Here is a 15,029-nt window from a genome sequence, read left to right as displayed (position 1 = left end):
ATTTCAAATCTGCCCGCAAGGATGCAAAGTCCTTGGGGTACGTTCGCCTGAGAGCTTTGCGCCAGTCTTCCAATGGAAAGTACAAGCAATACTTTCTTTCTGAAAACTGCTCCGTACAAAAGTACTTGCAGATATTTGCACCTCTGTTGCTATAGGTATGTAAAAAATAATGCAAAATGATTCACGTAGATTTGGAAATATTGTCTGCGAATTGTATTTCCCTTCCCTGAATTAAACTCGCCCCGGGAATGCCTACTTTTAACCCTAGATAGAAGTACACAGATTTGTTGTTCCCTGAAAGTACTTTTACCCAGGGAAGAGCTGGGCAATTTTCAGACAACTAATTTACCTGGATAAGTTGGCAGTTATCCTGCAAAATAGCTTTTGAAAATTGCTCTTTCAAATCTTGGACAAGAGATAGTCCTTAGTTACCAACATTTGTACAGATGTGCTTTACTCGTGTAAGTGGGCTTTTGAAAACTGCTACAATATTTGCCATTGAATTGTTCATAGAATTTACCCACGAAAGTTCACGTTAAGTGGATAAATGGCTTTTGAAATTTTATTTTATTTTATTTTAAAAGATTTATATCTTGCTTCTACAAAGTTCTACAATAAATTGCTACAACAGTAGTTAAATTTACTTGTGTAAGACTTTTTGAAAGCTACCTCCTGTGAGGAGGATAGCAATATTTCTTTGTAATACATTGGAGAACGAAATGGAAAAAATTGTCCATGTTTATGCCAGGTGAAACAGATGCTAAACTATTAAAAGGGTTAGAGTAGACCCTGGGTTTTGAGCTCTTTGTCCAGGCCATAAAAGACTAGGCCTGGTTAAGCCAGATGTCTAAACTGTGCAACACTCAGTAATATCTAGTCCATATTCAACATTGCTTCCATTTTCTAAATTATTTGAAAAAAATAATTCATTTTATGAATGTGCAACTAGCAGGACCAACTTTCAGAAACTGTTTTGTAACTCTGGAACACACATACGGCCGGATTTTAAAAGGGTTACGCGCATAAGTTATGCGCGTAACCCTTTTAAAACCCCTCTGCGCGCCAAGCCTATTTTGCATAGGCTCTGCGGCGCGCTCAAGCCCCGGGACGCGCGTAAGTCCCGGGGCTTCGCTAGGGGGGGCGTGTCGGGGCCAACGTGTCATTCGGGGCGTTCCAGGGGGCGTGTCGGGGGCGTGTGCCGGCCCGGGGGCATTTCAGGGGCGTGGCCGAGGCCTCCGAAACGGGTCCTGGGCCGGGGAATCGCGCGCCAGCAGCCCGCTGGGGCGCGCGAATTATGCCTGCTTCTGGCAGGCGTAACTTTTAAAACATAGGTGGGGGGGTTTTAGATAGGGCCGGGGGGGTGGGTTATGTAGGGGAAGGGAGGGCAAGGTGCAGGAGGGTGGAACGGGCAGCGCGCGCAGGGCTCGGCGCGCGCAAGGTGCACAAATGTGCACCCCCTTGCGTGCACCGCACGTATCTTATAAAATCCCGCGTACTTAGATTTATAAAATCTACCCCATAGTGAGAACAGATCTCACAGCCTCTGTGATTTCTTTGTTTTGCAGACCAAAAAATTGGTCATTTTTAGGCGAGAGAGAGAGAGAAAGTGTGTGTGTGTGTGTGTGTAAGCACAAGATAATGTGGATTTTGCAAGAAACTCTACATATATTTTGTATTTTTTCCTCCAAAAATAAGAAAAATTCTCAGCTTCTTGGCTTCAGCTTAACTGTGGAAATGACTCTTAAAGCAGTGAGCAAGAAACCATAAACACATTGGAAAACACTTCACAGTCAGGATTCTGTAAGATAAGCCAAACTTTACTTCATAGTTTGTAGACTTTTGGCTTTCTTCTGATACCTCCTGACTGTTATCCAGAGCATCTGCATGAAAATGATATCTGGTCTGCTCATTGAAGTTCTAGGCGGAAGGACAGGACTGGCAGGTGTTACTGTGATTAAAAGAGTTGATGTTTAAAATAGCTTGGGAAGATTATACCAATATTGAAAAATGGCAATTAAAACAAACTAGATCATGTTAGAGAACAAAGCCAAGCCATGAACAAAGGCACACAGAATGCATAGCAAACTAAAAAGTTACCCTGCTTCAGTCAACCACTATTTGAAGGGCTTTGCTTGCTTTGTTTATTGTTTTTTCACCTTCCAAATCCCTAGAATAATACATCAGAAGGAACTGATTTCCATTATGTATTAATTGATCCTAGAACATAGGGACGGTAACTTTCAAAGGGTTGAGCAGGTGCACATTGATGCGTCTTCATCGGCACACACCTAGGGACGTGAGTATTTTATAGCAGACGCGCACATCCAGGGCTGAGCCACGTAAATGGGGAAATTTTATAACTGGTGTGCGTCGTCCATGCCATGACCAGTTTCACCAGTTCATCTACCAGTACACCCAGTGTAGAGCTAGGTCTTCCTAAGCCCCTCGTTTAATAGCCTGCACTCCCCCAGTTACCCCTAAGCCCAAACCCTTTAAACCCCTCAGAAATGGCTGTTTCTTTTTTTTTTTTTAAAGCTACACTTCCTCATAGCAGAAGTAAAGTTAGGCAGTATTGGACCTGGGTGATGCCCAGGCACGTGAGTATTTGCACGCATTTTCTTGGACCCGCCCCAGAATGTCCACGCCCCGCCCAAACCATTGCCTGCACCACGCCTCTTTTTGAATGTGCATGCATTTAGGCAGCTTTTAAAATCCGGTACACGCGCGCATGTCCTACATTTGTGCACATCTTTCCATTTTGGCAGGCGCCTGGCTTTTAACATTGACCTCTAAGAGTATTGACAAGTCCCAAGGTGGAGGAATACATACTGCAGCACATACAAGAAATCCAACAGTCTCAAAGTCCTGAGCCTCTCTCTGTCTCTCTTCTCTCCTGGGGGTTTTTTTTTTGTGATTCCAATATACTAAAGAATGCTTTCAAGTTCAGAAACCTGAAATTGTTTTGTCTTCCAAAAATAAAAACTGAGTAGGGATCAGTGCTGACTCCCACTCAGCCTGGGGCTGCCAGTCGAGGTGGCCCCAAATCCCCCAAAATGTAAAAAAAAAAAATAAAAAATTGCGGTGATGGCCCCAGCCTCCCTCCCAAAAGCACAAAAATAAAATGTAACCCCGGCCCCCAATCCCCCACCCCCAAGTGACAGTAATGGCCCCCACCTCTGGAATGACAGCGACCCCCCCCCCAAGTCCATACTCTCCCACCCCCCAAAGTGACAGCATCCCCCAATGTAAAAAGTAATAATAATAAGACATCCCAGGCCTCACTCCCCATCCCACTCCCTCCCCAGTCCCAAAAGGAAAAAAAAAATTGTGTTCTTGCCTCCACCCCCGACCCCACCCCTGCACCCCCCCACCCCCATACCTAAAAATGGATCCCATGTCGGGTCCGGGTGCATTCTTGCACCCAGCCCGGTTGGTGCCTTTTTCCAAAATGGTGCCAACCTGACCTTATCCCAGCCATGTGACTGGAGTAAGGTCCGGGGATTGGACCCAGGATATAAGCTTGCCTTCCTGTAAATACCTTGGCTTAGCATGGACGTCTTACGCTGTGTTGTGATCCATGTTCTGATTCCTAGCCTTGCCTTGTTCTTTGTGTTTGGCCCAAGTATCATGGCCTTCTGTTCTATGTGTTTTTCCTGTCCTATTTGGTAGGCCCTGCAATCTGGCTCAAGTATCATGGTCTTCTGGTTTTGTGCTTGTCTTGTCTATTGCCTTTTGGTATCTGTTTTTACTGTCTCACCCTTTACTTCTTGTCCCAGTTCCAGTCCTGTCCTGTTTAGGTGGGTGCCTTTAGTTACGTGTATATACCTTAAGTCAGCCACCAGAATTTGAAGGCTGAACCTGAGGGGAAGGTGACCGGTACAGGCAGATGATCCCTGGTACACAGAAAAAAAAATTCAGTGCAGAAATTACCAAGCTCCATATGCAACAGCATTTAGCCAGCTAACTCAAAAGTTACCCTGCTAAATGAATATTTGGACACATCCAGCTAATTGTTATGTTTTTTGTAAGAATGTGAACCCTGGGCTGAGATGAGAGATGTCTCCGCCAACAGGGAGGAGCCCTTTGAGCCTCACCGTCAGCAGGCTTAGTCTCAGTGGCGTGGGACCAGGGCCGGTAGAAGCACTAGGCGAACTAGGCCTGGGCCTTGGGCGCCGAGTATTAGGGGGGGCCGCGAGCAGTGGTATCCCGAGGGGAGCCAATGCCCCCAGGCACAGGGAGGCTCATGCGGCTGCCGGTGGACCTCATCCCACTGGCGGCTGAGCAGCAACACATAGCACGCAAGTAGATCGGCAGGGCCATGGTGGAGCTCACATTGCTGGAGCCGTGCGGGCAGGAAGGAGGAGGAGCATCAGCGTGTGCTGAAGAGGAGCAGCTCAACGCGTGCAGAAAAGGAGCAGCCGCCGTGGGCCGCCGCGAATCCCAAGTCGCAGTGACCTGAGAAGAGGAAGGGGCCCGGTAGCGACCAGTGAAGAGGAGGCCCAGAGGTGAGAGAGAGGCTGAGGGCCTGTAGAGTGTGTATGTGTGTGTGTATGAGATGAGTTGAGAGATTCTGTGTGGGAGTGAGGACCTGAATGTTTTGCAGAGACAGCATGTGAGAGCCTCTGTGTGTGTGAGAGAGACAGCATGTGAGAGTGAGAGCCTGTGCTTGAGCAAGACAGCATGTGGGAGTGAGAGAGAGCCTGTGTGTGTGAGAGTCAGACAGCATGTGCCATTGAGAGACTGTGTGAATGAATGATTGTATGAGACAATGAGAGCCTGTGAGAGCCTGTGCTTGAGCAAGACAGCATGTGGGAGTGAGAGAGAGTCTGTGTGTGTGAGTTAGACAGCATGTGACAGTGAGAGCCTGTGTGTGTGTTTGTGAGAGAGAGAAAGCATGTGAGAATGAGAACCTGATTGTGTGTTTGAGGGAAGAAGATGGAGAGAAAAGAAATTTAAAAAAAGACAATATAAAAGGAATTTGCAAAAAAATAAGCAAGGGAAGGTGGAAAAAAAAAGCCTGTGACCAATCGATTAGAAAAATAAGATCAGACAGCAAAGGTAAAAAAATTACTTTTTAGTGATTGGCACATGTAATCTTTGGGAATGTGCAAGAATAACACTTTCTCTATGCGGATCCCACAATGTACGAGATCAGCATGGAGGAAGTGGAAGCCCATGGGACCTGCACAGAGGAGGCATCAGAATGGGCTTCAGTGCCAGTAGCAGCAATCGGTGCTCCCCAATAGCCATGCGGCAGCAGTGACAGTGGCAGCAGAGGAATGAGAGAGATTCCGAGGTTACTGGCAAAAGAAAGAGAGGGGGGTCTGCCTTTAGTGTGTGCATGGGTATGAATGGGACTCTGCTTGGGGGTGTATGTGTGTGAATGCATGGGTGCCTGTGTGTGTGAGAATGAATGTGTGCATGCCTGGGGGTCAGTGTGTGCGTGTGTGAGAATGACTGGGAGCTTGCCTGGGTGTGTGTGTTTGTATGTATGTGAGGGAGCCAGTGAGTGTGAGAGCATGAGTGTGTATGAGAAAATCCAGGGGAGTAAGAGTTTGTGTGTGTGTGTGTGTGTGGGTGGGGGGGGGTATGGAGGGAGAGAGAGTGTCTTAGAGCCTGAGAGTGTGTCAGTGTCTGTGAGAGCGAGAGGTTATGGTGGATATAAGAGCATGAATGTGTATGTATGTGACAGTGTATGTGTGAGAGAGAATGGACGTGTGAGAGAGAGAGGATAACCTCCTAATCCTCGACAATATCAAGGTGACTGGAAATCAAGAGCTCCCATAGAAGGGGACCAGCAGGGGCTTTTAAAAATCCTTATTAGTTTTAATTATTGGATGTTATTTGATATATGTGCTGTTTTGAAATATTTTATTGGTATTTGGGAAATTGTAAAAAATGTATATGTTTTTAATTAATAAAAATTCTATTTATCAGTAGTTTTAAAATATTCTTTTATTATAGTTTTACTATTGTAACTGATGCTTTATGTTTCTTGATTTTATTTGTTTCATGAGGAATGGTGGTTCTGTTTTTCCATTGTTAATACACAGAGTCTGGCTACTTGGAGTTTCCATTTCAGTTTTTGTCTAATTTGTGCTCCTTTATTTTGTATTCTGTATTTGGTGAGGGTCTGGCTCTGCTCTGTGTGTGTGACCTTGACGAGAGATTATGTTACCATGCAGTGTCTGTATAGGGATCTATAGCAATCGGGCTTGTTTTGTTTCCTCAGTAGGTGGTGTATTGGTATTCTAGGACCCAGTGTAATATTGATCCTTGCTTTTTCACAGGTAGGGTTATTGTTGTTTGAGTCCTTGGTGTTATTACTGTTATGTTACAATGGGATTGCAGTATAGATTTTGAGTGTCTTTTTTGCGATGTTTTATTTTAGTTCACAATGTGCCTGGCAGTGGAAGGTTGTTTTGCTGCTGTTACTGTGAGGTGACACCAGAATTTGAAAATATCTTTTAGTATGATGAGCTGTAAGGGAAACATCCAAGCTCCATTGTTTGGGGGAATTTCATGGATGCACAGAATTAGAGAACTGGAGGTGCAGGATTTGTATTGACATTCTGTCCCTTCCTATATATTCCAGACTTCACTCTCATAGCCATATAGAATTAGTTGAATAAGGCAATTTTACTAGAAGTGTGAAACTGGCCAGCTTTTTAAAATTACGCAGAAGACCCTTTGGACTTTTTTATTAACACTTTTTTTTTGTAACCAATTTTAAAGCAGGATCCATGCTATAGAGGTGGGTGTGATAAAGAAATGTAATTTTGGCTCCCCCCCCCCCCCCCAAAAAAAAAATTCTTCTGTCTAGAGATGCTACTGATTTTCTGTGACCTAAAGCATTAGTACAAGAAGGATTAAGGGGAGATGCTGGAGAAGCACACAAATGCATTAGCCCTGTATGAGAGTTGTTATTGGTCATGGGGAAGATTTGTTTTGTATTACTTTTTTGATTCTGTTTTTGAATTTGCCTTCTTAGTTCGCCGTAGATGCCCTGTCCAAGTATAGGTTTGATAAAGTTTATGTGCTCCATTGTAAGAATGGTTTTAGTTAATAGGAAAGGTTATTATGGTAGATGAACAGCAGGCTAGCACTTCAGGTGCACACGAAGGGGGCGCACAAAGGGGCAAGCTCATCTGTTGCACTCCTTTGTGCACTTCAAAGGCGCGCACCCACTGGAGACCCTTGGTACGCCACTGGGTGCGAACCATATGGGGCCGCAAGCGGTGGCAAAGAGGAGTGGAGATTTGGCGGGCCGCGAGCAGTGCCCAACCTGCTAGCGATCCAGAAAACCACACAATCAGTGGGCGTGATCGAGAACGATGTAGGAGTCGGGGCCGAGACCTGGGGGGGCGCAAGGGAGAAGGCTCGCTTAGGGCGCCTAATCCCCTTGCACTGGCCCTGCGTGGGACACAGCTAGAAGTAGAGACTTTATTATGAAGGAAGGAAAAAGTAATATCCACAGAGTTGTAGATGTAGTAGTACAGTCCTGAGCAATGGGGAATACCCAGAGCGAGACCTCAGTTGAGAAGATCTGGTAGTGGCCCGCGGAGCGGGGTATGCAGAGGATGTCTGTACAGTACATAAGAACATAAGAAAATGCCATACTGGGTCAGACCAAGGGTCCATCAAGCCCAGCATCCTGTTTCCAGATGTTGAAGAACTGGTAGAGATGCCAGAACCAGGAAGTGGCTCCCATAGATAGTGTGTCGGTACTCTGCAGCACAGAAAAGCTGAATGGCTTCTACTAAAGGAAAGCAGTAGTGGCCCGAGGCTCGGGGTACACTGCGAGATTTCGTCAATGCAGTTCGTATAGCAGAAGTCAGTAGAGGTACTCACAAGCGATGGTTCCAGGAGAGAAAGAGACCTGAGAAGCAGGTCTGGTAGCGGTCAGGCAGGTAGGCCCTCTGAGGAGCGGATAGCCGGGAATTCCTTGCTAACTCGAAGGCAAGGGCTGGTCAGATTAAATACACTAGCGGATTGACATCATTGGGAGGGGACGCCCCCGAGGTTTCAGCCATGACTTGTTCAAAGGAAGCCCTTGTGCGTGCCTAAGTAATTCCGGGTCCAAGATGGCGGTTGGCAGAGCCCTTGCTGTTCCGGGAACGCCGGAGAGGTCGGCGGGGATTAGCAGAGACCGCCATTCTTCCTAGACTTGGCGGGGCAGGGAAAAAAAAAAGAGGTGAGCATGAGAGGTCGCAGCCATCTGCGACCGACAGGCATAACACTAATAAGTTGGGAGGCTAGAATTTAGCCGTTTAAGTTAGGGGCGTTTCAGGGACATAACTGGGAGGAGTTGAGTTAGCTGGATGTCTTCGCTGGCTAAATCTGGTCGGGCCAAAGAGCTGTTCTAAAGTTAGCCAGCTATATCCATTACTGCAGCTGCGCTATTGAATATACCTCCAAAGTTAGCTGGATAAGCTTAACTTTGCTATCCGACTGTGTCTAAAAATAGACATCGCAATGTCTTCCCTGAAACTGGAGAAAAAGACCTTAGACTGCAACAGTCAGCCCAAGATTTTTTACGTATGTATTTTAACTCTATATTAGTGACTCCATACCGATTAAGTTCTTTAAATTATCAAAAAAGAGGAACAAAAACTTATCATATATGCAGAGTTCCTGATAAAGGAAGTGTTGTGTTCTCACTAAATCATGTCAATCACTGGTTAAACGCTGATCTTGCAATAGCAAACTGCCAACGTGGCCAGCATTTCGCAAACAATGGCTGCATCCGGGTATCTATATAAAAAATAAAAATCCTTTTAGAACTCTTATTCATATGTATTGGACTGATATATATATAACTACTTATTAGCCTTATAGCTTACCCTTGATTTAAATATAAAATGGCATATACAAGCAGCAAAGCAAATTTAATTGCATGTTGTCACTCATTCAAAACAACCTACAAGATGTTCAGTTTAATGCACATTTAAAGAAACACTCTCCATTCCACACAAATATTTAGACCATTTGTTTTCATAGTCTGTAATTTAAATATCCACTTCTGCTCCAACACTAAAAAAAGGTCCCTATTACCTCCTCGTGTTTGCTTTCTCACATGATCTATAGCAAAATACTGAAGAGTATCAAAAGCATGTTCATGATATAAACAATGGTGAACCACTGCAGCTTCTAACCTGCATTGCTTTAAGCACCTTCAATACTCCATCGCTCATGTTCTTAACATCCTAGTCATTTTGGCACATATAAAACTGGGCAAAGGTATTGCACCACATAAATATCAAAATGTGTAGAACTTGCAGTATAATCTTTCAATATATACTCTTCCCCTGATATTGGATGAGTGAATTTCTTCTGTTGCATCATAATCATGCATACTGAGCAGTGTCCTCATTTATAATGACCAACCAAACCACCTCCTTCCAATGTTCTTTGTATAGTCTCAGTAAGATTAGGCAACGAGAAAGGACTCAAATATTCCTTAGGATTACAATCCTTTGACTATGCTATTCTAATGTCACGTCCTGTGAATTGCTGGTGAAATTGAACCACTGACCAGTGAAAGCATATAATCTTAGCAGTTCTGAAAGACATTCTTGAATATCGCATGACACAGGTGACAGTATAAGTATCCTCTTTCTAGTTGTTCCTGGAATTAAAAGAAAGTCCTGGTTAGAATATAAAGTGTGTTTAAAAGCTTTACTAATGCAGTTATATAGGTATTCCAGTTGTATTAATTTCATGTTTAATGAACTGGACTCATCTTTGTAATCTTGTATAGACATACTGTTCCTCCTGCATCTCAAAAACTATGAATAAGGTCAATTAGTCTTCAAGGCTCCTGGATGTGAACTGGTGTAATGCAAAAGCGAATTCCTAACAGTGGAATTAGGATGCATCTTACTGGACAATATTCCATCTTCATCTTTAAATACCAATAAGTCCAAGAATGGAATAGATCTTTCATCAAATTATAAAGTGAACAGCATGTTCCCCTCATTTATGGAATGATATTAATTCTCGTAGTAATGTTCTCTCAAAGGATTTTGTTGAGGTAGTAGTCGCGATGTAAAAGGACTCAAATACCTCTGCCAATTTTGACACAGTCCGTGTTTCGGCTGAAACCTTCTTCATGGGGGCCATATATGTGTGACTAGTTTCAGTGTCTGTTTTCCCGGCCACATTACCGGATGGCCGGGAAAACAGATGCTGAAACTAGTCACACATATATGGCCCCCATGAAGAAGGTTTCAGCCGAAACACGGACTGTGTCAAAATTGGTAGAGGTATTTGAGTCCTTTTACATCACCATGATGTTAATTCTTCCATAGTTCCTGACCATAAGAGGAATATGTAATCTATAAATCTCTTTTAAATGCTGAGACAAAAGCATCACAATCCGAAATCAAAGGGTCCTGTTTTTCCCACAGTAGGGAGACCCAGGCCAGAGCCTCCCATTCAGTAGCACTTTTGACCTATGGGCTGGAGAGTGAATACTATAGAGCACTGATTCTGAAAGCCCTGGCAGGCTTTTGGATCTCCATAAAAGCGCAGGGGGTTTCCACCTGGGGTTCCTTATGCGTATGCTCCATAGCTACTAGAGGTGTAGGAGCTGAAGGAGGCACTTGCTGTGTCCGGGATCCAGAGGGCCCAGGGGGAGGGTTTTAAACGAGCGCATTAACTTGCTCCTGCAGGCTTACCGGGCATTGCTTCAGCTAAATGTTGATTCAGCTCTCCCAGGAGCTTCCCCTGGGCTACTAAACAATCAGCCAGCGTGATGGAGTACATATTGGCCAGAGCTTGATGTAATAGTTGTTATCTGTGAGTTGCCCCAAGAATGAGCGGCTTAGTGTCAGGAAAGTCCAATACAGGTTGTTGATGGTAATAAGTCTTCTGCCTATGCCAGTCACCTGCCCTTCAGATTGGGCCTTCTGATTCTGATTGTCGGCAAGGCATGAGAAACAGGGGCAGCCCCTGATACAGACAAGGCATGGGAGACCTGGAATAGAGCACGGGGCTGGTACAAACCAAGTATCCAGGAACAGGATGCAGATCAGGCAGGAATGCTGTGGGTAAAACTTGGAGACAAAGAAGTCTTCTGCACACAGGAATGGAGCTAGAGTACAAGGACCAAAAGGTAGACCCAAACTCTGATAACTGACTGATGAAACTTCCTAAGTATAAATACAAACTATACAGGAAACAAGATGGCTATCAGGGGAAAGTGAGGGGCACTGGGTTAGGGGACTGAATAGATAATCCAAAACAGCTCACAGTGCCACCTGCAGGTCAGAGGAGAATCCATCAACAAATCCTTACAGCTGACATGCCGCAGATATACCATCCTAGGTGACTTGCTGCTACTATGACTACCTACCATGCCCCAGATATACCACCTTGGAGGTCTTGCTGCTACTCTGCTTGCCTGCCATGCTTCAGATATACCACCTTGGGGATTTTGATGACTCTCTGCATACCTGTCATGTCTGAGATGCCTACAGACATGAGATGCACCACCCTAGGATCTCGATGCTATTATGCCCAGCTGCCATGCCCCAGTTGTACCACCTTAGTGGTATTGCTACTACCTTGTGTACTACCTTAGTGGTCTTGCTGCCAATATGTTGTAACCTTGACCACTTTTTGGGTTACTAATAGTTCATACAACTTTCTAGTGCAATTAGAGAGATAATTAGGGGAGTATCCATTCATGGACAACCCTCCCACTGGCGGAGCTGTAATGGATACCCCTGGTCATGAGGTTTTATAACAGAGCTCTGCAGTAGGCTCTGGGGGAAGTATTACTTGGAAGTCAGGAGAGGTTGTATTTTCCTAAGTTGGATTTTGGCCTACCTGGAGCCTCAGAAACCCTCCGAGATGCTTACAGGAGGGGGGCCAAAGGGGCTCCACTGCTGTATTCTCCCCACATGGTACAGAGTGGCTGCTCTGGGATTGATTTTTGGGATTTTGTACTTTTATTTAGAGGAGCCCTGTTGGAGGCCTGGGTCCTTCCAAAGCCCAGGGAATGGGGAACCCTGGGCTGAAGATACCCAGGGCCGGATTTTAAAAGGGTTACGTGCATAAGTTATGCGCATAACCCTCTTAAAAGGCCCCTGCGCGCACCGAGCCTATTTTGCATAGGCTCGGCAGCGCGCGCAAGCCCCGGGACGCGCATAAGTCCCGGGGATTTGTAAAGGGGGCGTGTCGAGGGCATGTAGGGTGGGCGGCGCGAATTTCAGGGCGTGTCGGGAGGCGTGTCGGGGCGTGTCGCCGGCCCGGGGCGTGGCCGAGGCCTCTGGACCAGCCCCCGGGTCGGGTGATGGCGCGCCAGCAGCTTGCTGGTGCGCGCAGATTTACGCCTGCCTCTGGCAGGCGTAAATCTGCCAACAAAGGTAGGGGGGGGTTTAGATAGGGCCGGGGGGGTGGGGAAGGGAGGGGAAGGTGAGGGGAGGCGGAGGGAACAGGCAGCGCGTGCCGGGCTCGGCGCGCACAGGTTGCACAAATGTGCACCCCCTTGCGCGCGCCAACCTCGGATTTTATAAAATACACGCGGCTACGCGCATATCTTATAAAATCCAGCGTACTTTTGTTCGCGCCTAGTGCATGAACAAAAGTACGCGTGCGCGTAAATTTATAAAATCTACCCCCCAGTGTTTAGGGAAGATCTGCCCAACAAAGGTGGTGACCCGTTGCAGCAGATTCCTGCAGTTGATTTGTTTTCTAGCATCTGGGAGGAAGTGTTTTCTGCCCATCAAGGGGACTGGCAAGAACTGCAGTCCACAAGGATTCCTACCACCAGGGATCCCACCAGAAGATCAATCTGTTAACTGTGAGTAAAAGATTTACATTCAAAGAAGGACACCCATGTGGCATCCATAGAGAGCCCTGAGGGATAGAGACATTAACTCTGTGCCAAGATAGACTTTTGTACCATTGAGAGGGGTTTCCCAACCATCCAAGGGGGCCTAGCGCAGAGAGACCACTGCACAGTCTAATCCAGAAGTGTGGACGGATTCCTGGCCTAATAAATACACAGATCTGTAATTCTGAGAGAAACTGCAGAGACTGTGGCGAGTGATTTACAATATTTAATTGGGCCATTCAACTAAACTATCAGTAAAGCATTATTTTGGACACTGCCTACATGGTCCGAGTGTGGTTTCTTTGGCACACAGCGCACAGCAGAATGAGGGAGCTCCATCACAGCTCAGTAGTCAGCCCATACTGGGTCCGGAGAGGACTCCTTTCCACCCCTTGTCCAAAAGACCTACACCTTGGGATAGGAGGAGAAGTAAAAGCTAGCCAGGGTCCCTGCCCCAAAGAACTTACAAATAACTTTATGTCCCCCTCCGTACTCTACTTGTACATTAAGGACGGGTTAGAATAAGAATTACGGCGGTTACTACCCCAAACCAATTGTGTCCGATACTTCACTTTCGATGCATATCCAGCATGGCTCTCTACTTCAACAGCATGGGAGAAGACTGATACATCATGCATTTCCAGCATAGCTCCCTGCTTCAACAGCAGGGGGGAAGAAAAACAACCAATAAGGACTGTATAACATAGTCTGGGTAAAACAAATAAGCATGGGTGTAGCTTGCTTATTGCGGCGGTTACTACCCCTACTACCCCTAACTAATCAAGCTAGATATTTCAATGGTGGGGGTGGAAGGGAAATAGAACCAAGAGCTAAGAGAAACAGATAAGTATGAGAGAAAAAAACGTGTGAAGCTTGCTGGGCAGACTGGATGGGCCGTTTGGTCTTCTTCTGCCGTCATTTCTATGTTTCTATGTTTCTATCTCCAACTGCTAGATAAATGTAGGTTCTTAATTTTGTTCAGACGTCTGCTCAGCTTCCCACCAGCTGTCACAACTCCTCTCTCTCTATCATGTAGCCTCTGCCAGAACAAGTCCACTGCTGGTGAAGGGCTTCAGCCTGCCAGATACTCAGGCCTATATGTGGCACATAACCGGTACCAATTTTACCTGACCAGAGGGAAGACCTTATCATTGTCAAAAGCTACATCTTTGTTCCTGCAGTTAGTCCCAGGCAGGGGTGCACTTGGTGCTGCATTTTTTTAGAATTATCTCCTTTATTACACAATAAGATCAACTGGTACAAAAAAGTTAGATCATGCAATCAAAGTTGCCTTTCTCTGAATCACTGGTGCAATTGAAACATACTACTGATGAATGCCTGACCTCCTCAAGTGATGGGAAGTCTCCAAACATCACACGTGGGCCTAGCTCACTTGCTTCCACTGCTCATAAAGAATATAATAAGGCACTCCAAAAGGTCTCTGTGATTGGAAAGTGCTGCTTCATGCCCAATTCAGAGAGGGAAATAGCAGAACAAAGCTGAACCACTTATACCTCGATTAAAACCACTACACCAGGGGTTTTCATCCCTGCCCTTGAGAACCCCTTAACTAATCTAGTTTTCAGGACATCTACAATGAATATGCTTGAGATAGATCTGCATGCATTGCCTCCATTTTAGCCTGATGACGCAGATGACTAGTACTGTGCACGGATACGTAGAAGGCCCTTGGTTTGATCCCCGAGAGGGCAGGGGTGTAGGGTGACTGCTGAATTTGGTGCAGCACCACATTTGCTGCTCCCAGGTGACCTAGAACACAGAGCACCCTCCTACATTACCTTATCAGCACTACTTTCTTGGATGCAAATGCCTAGCAATTTTATGCTCATAGCAACCAAAATCTTAGAGGGAAAATTAGCTAAATCCATTCCTTAAAATAATCAACTAATCTACTAAGAGCAGCTACAATAAAATGTGTGAATGAAAAAATATTTTCTGCAAGAACATTCAAAACATCTGAATGCAGATTAATTTAATAAAGAGCAAACTTCTGTTTAAAATAGTATAGGAGTAATGAAGAGGCCTCAGACAGCTTTCATGGCAGGCAGGAAGAGGGAGAAGGCAAAGAGGGCAAAGAGGGTTTGCCCTCACGAGCCTCTTCCTTTTATTGTACATTCATACAAAGGCAGATGATGTGTCATTACATGATTGGCTACTTTCCCATAGC

Source organism: Rhinatrema bivittatum, chromosome 8 (genome assembly GCF_901001135.1).
Source record: "Rhinatrema bivittatum chromosome 8, aRhiBiv1.1, whole genome shotgun sequence".
Lineage (NCBI taxonomy): Eukaryota > Metazoa > Chordata > Amphibia > Gymnophiona > Rhinatrematidae > Rhinatrema > Rhinatrema bivittatum.
This window is presented reverse-complemented; position numbering follows the sequence as displayed.